This window comes from Rhinopithecus roxellana, chromosome 17 (genome assembly GCF_007565055.1).
Source record: "Rhinopithecus roxellana isolate Shanxi Qingling chromosome 17, ASM756505v1, whole genome shotgun sequence".
Taxonomy (NCBI): domain Eukaryota; kingdom Metazoa; phylum Chordata; class Mammalia; order Primates; family Cercopithecidae; genus Rhinopithecus; species Rhinopithecus roxellana.
This window is the reverse complement of record NC_044565.1, coordinates 57,587,473-57,597,998: the sequence shown is the minus strand read 5'-3', so window position 1 is coordinate 57,597,998 and position 10,526 is coordinate 57,587,473. Positions and strand designations below refer to the sequence as shown.

The window sequence follows — 10,526 nt, the reverse complement described above, 5'->3', positions numbered from 1 at the left end:
GATCAAACTTTGGGCTTTATTTTTCTGGCTTTAGAAAAAAACTTCTTTTTTTTTTTTTGTTTTTGAGACAGAGTTTCACTCTTGTTGCCCAGGCTGGAGTACAGTGGCGTGAACTAGGCTTGCTGCAACCTCTGCCTCTCGGGTTCAAGCAATTCTCCTGCCTTAGCCTCCTGAGTTGCTGGGATTACAGGCACCCACCACCACACCCGGCTAATTTTTTATATTTTTAGTAGAGACAGAGTTTCACCACGTTGGCCAGGCTGGTCTCAAACTCCTGACTTCGGGTAATCCCCCTGCCTTGGCCTCCCAAAGTGCTGGGATTACAGGCATGAGCCACCACGCCCAGTCAAAAAGTTTCTTTAAGCTTTAGAACTCAATTAGGAAAGTTATGTAAATTTTTAGGATTGTGGTCAAACCTGGGAAAATCTCTAATTTCTTTTCTCTACTATTACAGATATATTGATTATTGGTGTCACTAAGCCAGATTTGTGCCCTATAAACAGGGGAATTCTGATGAATTTTATTTCATGTAACTTCTATCCAACATGAAAAAAGGATATGGTGTGTTTGTAATTGTATATGCTGTATTCTTTAGAATATTCTGGGGTTTTTGTTGTTGTTGTTTTTGTTTTTTTGTTTTTTCCCTGAGATGAAGTCTCACTCTGTCGCCCAGGCTGGAATGCAGTGGCACCATCTCAGCTCACTGCCTCTGCCTCCCGGGTTCAAGTGATTCTCCTGCCTCAGCCTCCTGAGTAGCTGTGATTACAGACATGAACCACCGTGCCCAGCTAGAATATTCTTGATGGGAAAATTTTGACTAGGCGTCAATGAGAACCTGCTTACAATCTTACACATGTGCTGATTGGGAGATGTTCCCATAGGCCAGCTTCTGGCCCTGTATATTTCAAACCTTGCTTCTGTTGCGCTACCTACATACTTCTGATGTTGAACACTTGTGTACACTGTAATATAGCCACACCATGGGGGAAGTTGGCACTGTGGCCGATAGGGAGAGTTCCACCTGCACGCCTCCACCAGGATGGATTTTGATAACCCAATGTCTCCAGAAGGGACTCTAAATCACATAGTAGATTTCAGTAAACCCAAATGTAACCTAACTGGAAAAAAGAGGTAGTCTAACACAACGAAAATGTGATGGAGGGGAAGTTGAGGTAGAAGAAAGGGGACAGTCTTGCCTGATTGGGATTAAATTATCTTTCTTTTGAAAATGTTACCAAGACCCATGACTATGCCAGAAATTCCCTGGAGGTTTTCAGGGCCCTAGAAGAGGCATGACAAATGAGAGACCCTAAATGTAAGCTTCATGGTATGTATGTCTTCACTTAAAGGAATTCTTTAACTCAGAACTTTATAAAAATGACGGAATGACTGACTTATGCTCTTGAATGGGATCAGTTTAGAATCTGATCCTGTTCGTACTTTATAATCCCAGCTGCATTTTGCTGGAAACCTTTACGAAGGTAAGGCTCATGAAAGGAACTACTCATCAGAAAGTCTGTGGCTAATTTGATTCCCACTGTGTCCTCAGCACAGAACCTGCCACATCATGAGCATTTACTGGATGTCTGTTGAAGGAATGTATTTGACCCTGAGAGGATATTTCTGGTTTCCTGTGGGTCCCTGGCCTGCATCTTCTCTTCTGGGTATTTTGTGCTGATCTTGTCCTGGGCCTGCCTGATCTAGGAGGATGTTACTATATTAATCCATTCTCATGCTGCTGTAAAGACTTACTCAAGGCTGAGTAACTTATAAAGGTAAGAGGGTTAATGGACTCACAGTTCCACATGGCTGGGTAGGCCTCATAATCATGGTGGAAAGTGAATGAGGAACAAAGTCACATCTTACATGGTGGCAAGCAAGAGAGCACATGCAGATGAACTCCCCTTTATAAAGCCATCAGATTTCATGATAGTTATTCACTATCATGAGAACAGCATGGGAAAAACCTGCCTCCATGATTAAATTGCCTCCCACTGGGACCTTCCCATGACACGTGGGGATTATGGGAGCTATAATTCAAGATGAGATTAGGGTGGGGACGTAGCCAAACCGTATCAGTTGCTTTTGGCATAAGAAGGACCTCTTTTCTAACCTATTTTTCACAGGTAACTTTAAATCTATAACTTCCATTCTTTTGCTGAGAAGGCTCTGTTTTCACACTACGTCGGGAGCCAGTTTTGTTATATATCAGGAGTTTGTTTTTAATGAACAGAAAATGACTTTTCTTTCCCTTTTCTGTGCCATTTCTCTTTTTAATACAACCTGAGAGCTGAGTGATCCTATTTCCCTCCCGTTTGAGGGCTGAGTATCCACCTGGCTGTCTGTTGGTCCTGCTCATATTCTGATGATGGGGGTCATTTTGCTAAACCCCAGCTCCTGATGGCTGAATAAGTCACTTCCAGATTGACATCCAAATGACATATATGTGGTGAGATAAAACTTTGAAATAGTAATCTTGGAGCTTTCCTTTTTGCCATCTCCCACACTACCTGGCCTTCTCCTTTTAGACACAGGCATCCAAACGTCTCCAGATGAGGGTTATTACAGCAATAACGGAAAGAGAATGAAACCATATCTGCTTCTTTTATTATTACTTCCAAACTAGGGTCTTGCAAATCATCTTTCCAGGCAATAGAAGGAGAGATGACACCTAGACGAAGGGCACTGGGCAGAAGGGAAGAAAGAGGAGCGGGCAGAGCAACACAGGCATTATCTGGGAGACCCCACAGTACAGGTGACACCAGGTCTTGGTGACACACTGCCCTGTCTGAATGTGTGAGGAACTAGCGCCTTGACCCTGAGAAAACCACACACACGTCTCAACTTTGGTTTAAAATGTGGAATATAACAAACACATACAGAAGAACACAGTGTATCAATGTAGAGCAAAATAAATACATCTGGAGTGAGCACCTGTGTGCCCATCACCCATGCAAGAGCTAGAACATCGGGATGGCCTCAGCAGCCCCCTGGGTGTTCTCTGCCTGGTCACACCCCCTTCCCTATCTCCTGAAAGTATCCACATCCATGGTTACTTTTTGTGGTAAAAATTTTATGGTAAACAGTTCCTTGTTTATTTATAGTTCTACCACCTGTGTGTGTGTGTGCACGTGCACGCAGGCAGGCGCGTGCGTATATACACAATGTAGCTGTTTTGCCTGACTAAACATTATATTAAAGGAATCATACTATCTATGCACTTCAAGTCTTTTTTTTCCCACTCAGTATGCTTTTAAAATTCATCAGTTCTATTGCATTTCACAGGGTTTCATTAATGTTCATCGTTAAATGGAAGTGCATTATATAAATGCATGACATCGTTAATCCATTCCATTGTTTGTGGATATTTTTGTTGTTCTCAGTTTTTTAATTACAATACACCTATGAACATCCTTACACTGGGTCTTGTATATATATGCAAGTATTTTTTAGTTTTTAAATTAAATTAAATTTAAATTCAGCTTTTTATTGGACACATTATAAAAGAGGTTTACTCAAAAAACCAAAGCCCATGTCATCATCAGACTCCTCGGATTCTTTCTTTGCTTCCACTTTCTTCCTCAGCTGGAGCAGCACCAGCTGCTGGAGCAGGTCCACCAGCTCCTACACTGCAGATGAGGCTCCCAGTGTTGACGTTGTCCAGGGCCTTTGCAAACAAGTCAGGCCAAAAAGGTTCAACATTTACACTGCCTGCTTTAATGAGGGCATTGATATTATCCTCTGTGACGGTCACCTCATCGCTGTGCAGAATGAGGTCCGAGGAGATGCAGGCGAGTTGGGGGATGGAGGTATGGCAGAGGCGAGTGTAGGGCTGGCACTGCCGGGCGCGGTGCTAGTTGCTGGATGAAGTGAGGACCTCACCCTAACACAGCCTTAGCTTCCTGGGAAGGACTGAGCACCTTTATGGTAGCTGAGGAAAGGCAAGAATATTTTTTAGAGTATACATCCAGGAATGGAATTGCAGGGTCTTACATAAGACATATGTTTTCAGCTGTCATTGGTAATGCCAAATTGTTTTCCAAAGTGTTGTATGTGTTTACATTCCCACCAGCAGTGTGCGAGTGTTATTCTTGCCACATGCCCTCTCTAATACTTGCTCTTGTCAGACATTTTTTTTTTCTAATGTAATGGGAAAACAATATGTCATCACGGTAGCAAAATCTTGATAATGAATGACACTGAAAATCTCTACATTTGTATTTTTCCTTCTATGTAATATCCGTTATGGTCTTAGACTATGTTTTGTTTTTTTATTTTTTAACTAGGTGATATGGTTAGGCTTTGTATCTCCATCCAATCTCATTTTGAATTATAATCCCCATAATCCCCACATATCAAGGGAGAGATCAGGTGGAGGTAGTTGAATCATGGGGGCAGTTTCCCCCATGCTGCTCTGTTGATAGATTTTATAAGATCTGATGTTTTTATAAGGGGCTTCCCCCTTCACTTGGAACTTCTCCTTCTTGCCACCTTGCCAAGAAGATGCCTTGCCTCCCCTTTGCCTTCCATCATGATTGTAAGTTTCCTGAAGCTTCCCCAGCCATGCTGAACTGTGAGTCAATTAAACCTCTTGCTTTTATAAATCGCCCAGGCTTGGGCAGTTCATTATAGCAGTGTGAAAATGGATGAACACACTAGGTCGTCTGTCTTATTGATATGAAGTTTTTTTTTTAAATATTTTGGATAAAACTCCTTTGTTGGTTATATATACTACAATCTTCTCTCATTTCTTGGCTTATATTTTCCTTTTTTTTTCTGACGCAGTCTCACTCTGTTGCCCAGGTTGGAGTGTAATGGCGTGATCATGGCTCACTGCAGCCTTAACTTCCTCGGGCTCAGGTGATCCTCCCATCTCAACCTCTGGGTAGCTGGGACCTATAGCCACCACGATCAGCTAATTCTTTTGTATTTTTTATGGAGACGTGGTTTCACCATGCTGCCCAGGCAGAGTATTTTCCTATGAATGATGCCCTTTGAACTGAAGTGTTTTAATATTTTCATATTTATCATTTTTTCATTACAGATAATGCTTTTTAAATCTCATTGAGAAATCTTTCCCTACCCAGAAGCTATAAAGACGTTCACCCATTTCATTTTTATTTATGTAATCTTCTTAACACATTAATTCTTTATCTTAGCCCAATTGTATTCCTCTGCCCTTTGCCTTTTGTTGTTACTGTTGTGAGGGCAGGTGCCAATTTCATTTTCTCTCTTGTGAAGTAATCTCTTTTCTTTTTGGTTCACCTACTACAACATTTTGGCTGTATGTATGTATGAATATTTTCAAACATTAAAAAAAGTTAAAAGAACAGAACAGTGAACATGATAACACTTGTCCCAAGGTTTAGCCATTGTTAACAGTTTTTCCTGACTCTGCTTAAGACCTCTTTTTCTTTGATGTTCTCTGGTTTTATTATCATGTGTTTTGTTATTTATTTCCTTTAGTTTACCTGCTTGGGATTCATTGAACTTCTGGAATCTTCTGGATTTGCATCTTTCCCCAATTCTGGAAAAGGAATATCAGTTATTTATTTATTTATTTATTTATTTATTTATTTATTTATTGAGATGGGAGTCTCTCTCTGTGGCCCAGACTTGAGTGCAGAGGCATGATCTCAGCTCACTTCAACTCCTGCCTCCCAGGTTCAAGTGATTCCCTTGCCTCAACCTCCTGAGTAGTTAGGATTACAGGTATCTGCCACCACACTGCTAATTTTTGCATTTTCAGTAGAGATGGGTTTTTGGCATGTTGGCCAGGATGTTCTCAACTGAACTCCTGACCTCGTGTGCTCTACCCACTGTGGCCTCCTAAAGTGCTAGGATTACAGGTGTGAGCCACTGCACCTGGCCCCAATATCAGTTTTCTATTACTGCATAACAAACTGCCCCCAAACTTAGTGGCTGAAAACAATACACCATCTATTTTGTCATCCAAACAAGTCTGCAGTTTCAATAGGTGTCTGAGGGGACAGTGTGCCTCTGCTCCATGTAGTGTCATCAGAGGCAGCTCAGGAAAGAACGACTAGGATGGCTCAGGGCTGGCAAACAGATGTTGATGTTGAGTGGTTTTCTCTGCCTGTTTTCTAAGAACAGCAGTTCAGAAGTTCAAAGATTTCTTTGTATTTTGTACTCTCGCTGTCTCTTTCAGTCCAAACTGATGAAATTCCTTTAAAACTTTGTGGACTTCTTATGAATCAATTTATAAATTCACTCCATTAGACAAAAGCCATACCCACAGGTTTCATAGAGATCATCTCTACTTTGAGCTCCTTGTGAAATTTTCAGAAGCCCAGTTGTTTAACAGAGAAGGCCAGTGAGGCACAGTGTGAAGACCTTTAAAAGGGCCTTTGGTGTGTTTGAAAGGGTCTCTGGGGCACCACCTTAAATCTAACTGAGGTTTTTAACAAAGGTTTTAGAGTCAAATCCTTGGCTTCATCTTTACACCATATTCTTGTGACAGTGCTCTGAATTTGCTCTTTGCCTGAAAGCCATTCTTAATTAGAGAATCACATATATCATCTATAATAGAGAGACTGGAATGAGAAACATTTTTATTTCGAAACATAGTAAGTCCTGCCCCCTGATTTTTTAAAACTAGACTTTATTTTTTTTAGAGCAGTTTTGGATTCAGAGCAAAAGTAGATGGAAAATACAGAGAGTTCCCACATACTCCTCCCTGACCACATATACACAACTTTCCCACCATCAACATCCCAATCAGTGTGGTGCATTTGCTACAGTTAATGAACCAACATTGACACATTATCAACCAAAGCTCATGTTTTACATTAGGGTTCACTCTTTGTGTTATACATTCTATGGGTCTCAAGTGTAGAATAACACCCATTCACCATTATAGTACCAGAGAATAATTTCACTGCCCTAAGAATCCCCTGCGCTCCACCTATTCATCTTTTCCTCCTCCCAAACCCCCGGCAACCATTCATCTTTTTACTGCCTCCACAGTTCTGCCTTTTCCAGAATGACATATAGTTGGAATCATATAGTATGTAGCCTTTTCAGGTTTGCTTCTTTCAATTAGCAATATGCATTTAAGATTCCATCATATCTTTCGCTGCTTAATGGCTCATTTCTTTTTATTGTTGAATAATAGCTATTGCATCTATGTACTGGTTTATTTGTCCGTGTACCTTTTAAAGGACATCTCAGTTGCTTTCAAGTTTTGGCAATTATGAATAAAGCTGCTATAAACATGCATGTACAGGTTCTTGCATGGATGTTTTAATTCACTTGAGTAGCTTTTTTATATTTAAAAGTTATTCATTACTTTATTTTTCTGCTCTCTCATTTTTTATAGACTACTTGGAGAAACCAGGCAGCAGCACTCTGCCTGGAAATTTTCTTTTTTTTTTTTTTTTTGAGACGGAGTTCCGCTCTGTCACCGAGGCTGGAGTGCAGTGGCCGGATCTCAGCTCACTGCAAACTCCGCCTCCCGGGTTTACGCCATTCTCCTGCCTCAGCCTCCCGAGTAGCTGGGACTACAGGCGCCCGCCACCTCGCCCGGCCAGTTTTTTGTATTTTTTAGTAGAGACGGGGTTTCACCGTGTTAGCCAGGATGGTCTCGATCTCCTGACCTCGCGATCCGCCCGTCTCGGCCTCCCAAAGTGCTGGGATTACAGGCTTGAGCCACCGCGCCCGGCTGGAAATTTTCTTACCTAGAAGATCAGTTTATTAGGTAAATAGGTACATTTTATTTATTTTTTATTCATACCGTTTTACTTAGTTCTAATTTTTTTAATGTAAATTGTCAGTTTATAATTGTATATACTTATGGGGTACAGAGTAGTATTATGATTTATGAGTACGATGTGCAGAATTAAACCAAGCTAATGGTATATTTTCTATATTATATGTTACTACAGGTAATAATGTTGTTAAACTTTATGTTACTGGACCCAAGAGTCTTTTTCCTACATTCCAATAAGCCTCTCTTGCATTTCTTTAAGTCCTCACCAGCAGCCTCTGCAAATCGTTTTGGCTTCCACTCACCATCTGGTCCCAAAGCCAATGTTACATTTTTAGGGTTTTGTATTTTTTGTTTTTTGTTTTGTGTGTGTGTGTGTGTGTGTGTTTTAATACAGCAACATCACACTCCTGGTATCACAACTTATTCCAGTTATCTACTGCTTCATAAAAAACTACCTAAATGTAGTGGCCTCAAACAACAATGATTTGTTTTACTCATGAATTTGCAATTTGGGCGAGGCCCAGTGAGGATGCGTCTCTGCTCCTGTGGCGTCAGTTAGGGCGTTTTCTCACTCCTCTCCTAACGGAACTCCAGTCTGAGCATGTTTTAGTCCTTCTCACCCTCTTTTTCACATCTTTTAGCTTTTCTTTCTTTGTTTCTGCGCTGCGCTCTAGATCGTTTCTTGATATTCCAACTTACCTATTTTCCCTGTTGGATTTAATCTTCATTTAAACCCACCTATTCAGGGTGTGTGTGTGTGTGTGTGTGTGTTTGTGTATATGTGTGTTTTGATATGAAGTCTCAGCTCACTGCAACCTTCGCCTCTTGGGTTCAAGCAATTCTCTTGCCTCAACCTCCCTAGTAGCTGAGACTATGCCTGGCTGATTCCCTCCCTCCCTCCCTCCCTCCCTCCCTCCCTCCCTCCCTCCCTCCCTCCCTCCCTCCCTCCCTCCTTCCTTCCTTCCTTCCTTCCTTCCTTCCTTCCTTCCTTCCTTCCTTCCTTCCTTCCTTCCTTCCTTTTTTTGCGACAGAATCAGTCTGTCGCCCAGGCTGGAGTGCAGTGGCACAATACTGGCTCACTGCAACCTCCACCTCCTAGGTTCAAGAGATTCGCATGCCTCAGCCTCCAGAGTAGCTGGGATTCCAAGTCTGAGCCACTATGCCCAGCTAATTTTTGTGTTTTTAGAAGAGAGGGGTTTTCAGCATGTTGGCCAGGTTGGTCTCAAACTCCGGATCTCAAGTGATCTGCCCTCCTTGGCCTCCCAAACTGCTGGGATTACAGGTGTGAGCCACAGTGCCTGGTCCACATATTCTGTTTTTAACTTCAATTTTAACTTGCTTCTTTCAAAAATTTGTTTGACTTTTCTTTTTAATGGTTAGCCCTGCAAAAGCAAGACCTCAAAAAATTAATTAAAAAACTCTGAGGTGTTCCTCTCCATGGGAATCTTTAGTAAAAGGCAAAAGACTTATATGATCTGAAGAGAAACTAGAGCATTGTTTAACTTTTATTACAGTATAATTTGCAAACAATAAAATGCATATATTTTAAGTGAACAATTTGGTCAGTTTTGACAAATACATACACTTCTGTAACCATCATCCCAATTAAAATAAAGAATACAGTTGACCCTTGAACAGCATGGGGATCAGAGGTGCCGACCCTCCAATGAGGTTGAAAATCCATATATAACTTTTGTCTTCCCCAAAACTTAAATACTAATAGCCTACTGTTTACCATAAGCCTTACCATAACATAAACAACACAAATTTTGCATGTCATATGTATTATATACTGTATTCTAACATTAAGGTAAGCTAGAGAAAAGAAAATGTTATTAAGAAAACCATGAGAAAGAGAAAATATATTTCCTATCATTCAGTGGAAGTGGATCATCATAAAAGCCTTCATCCTCATTGTCTTCATGTTGAGTAGGCTGAAGGGGAAGAGGAAGGACTGATCTTGCTGTCTCAGGGGTGGCAGAGCCAGAAGAAAATCTGTTTATAAGTGGACCTGCACAGTTCGAGCGTCAACTGTATATCCACGTATGAGATGAAGTATCCATCTATACTCCATCTACTCTATATATACATATGCAGTGGATGTACACGTTTCTATCCATTTACTTATATAGAGTACATCCTACTTTATATGGAGTGTAAAGCATACAGAGTATATCCATCATTTATTTCTTTTGTAGTCAATACCAGCCAGAATACCCTCTCTCACTCTCTCCCCAGGTCACCACTGATCTGGTTTCTATATAAATTAGCTTTGCCTGCTCTAGAACTTCTTCATACACGTGATACCATACAGTATGCAGTCTTCTGTGCCTGGCTTCTTTTCTTCTCAGCATAATAATTTTGAGATGTGTTCATGTTGTTGCGAGTATCAGTAGTTCTTTTGATGGTATGAACATAACACAATTTGTTTATTCACATATTATTGCTAAACATTATGGGCTTTTCCCACAGGTTTGAATTATTATGAATGAAGCTACTACGAATATGGCACACAAATATTTTCTGGGGACATGTGTTTTTATTCTTTCTGGGTAATTACCTAGGAGTGGAATTGATGAGTGATAAGGAAAGTTTATGTTTACTTGTATAAAGCCAAACTGTTTTCCGAAGTGTTTGTCCCGTTTTATACTCTCACCAGCAATATATAGAATTTCGTTCTTCACCTCTTTGCCAACGCTTGGTATTGTAAGTCTTTTTAAAAAACTTTTTACCCATTCCCCTTGGTCTGTAGTAGTATTTCATTATAGTTTTAATTTGCATCTCCCCATGGCTAAAG

At 40.7% G+C, this 10,526-nt stretch overlaps 1 non-coding gene across 1 annotated transcript; it reads right to left on the bottom strand.

Moving 5' to 3' along the window:
- Window positions 1-9,107: 9,107 nt before the first annotated feature.
- Window positions 9,108-9,224, bottom strand: LOC115894494. The gene has a single exon (XR_004054599.1). It is a non-coding gene; the product is annotated as a U5 spliceosomal RNA (small nuclear RNA).
- Window positions 9,225-10,526: the final 1,302 nt, after the last annotated feature.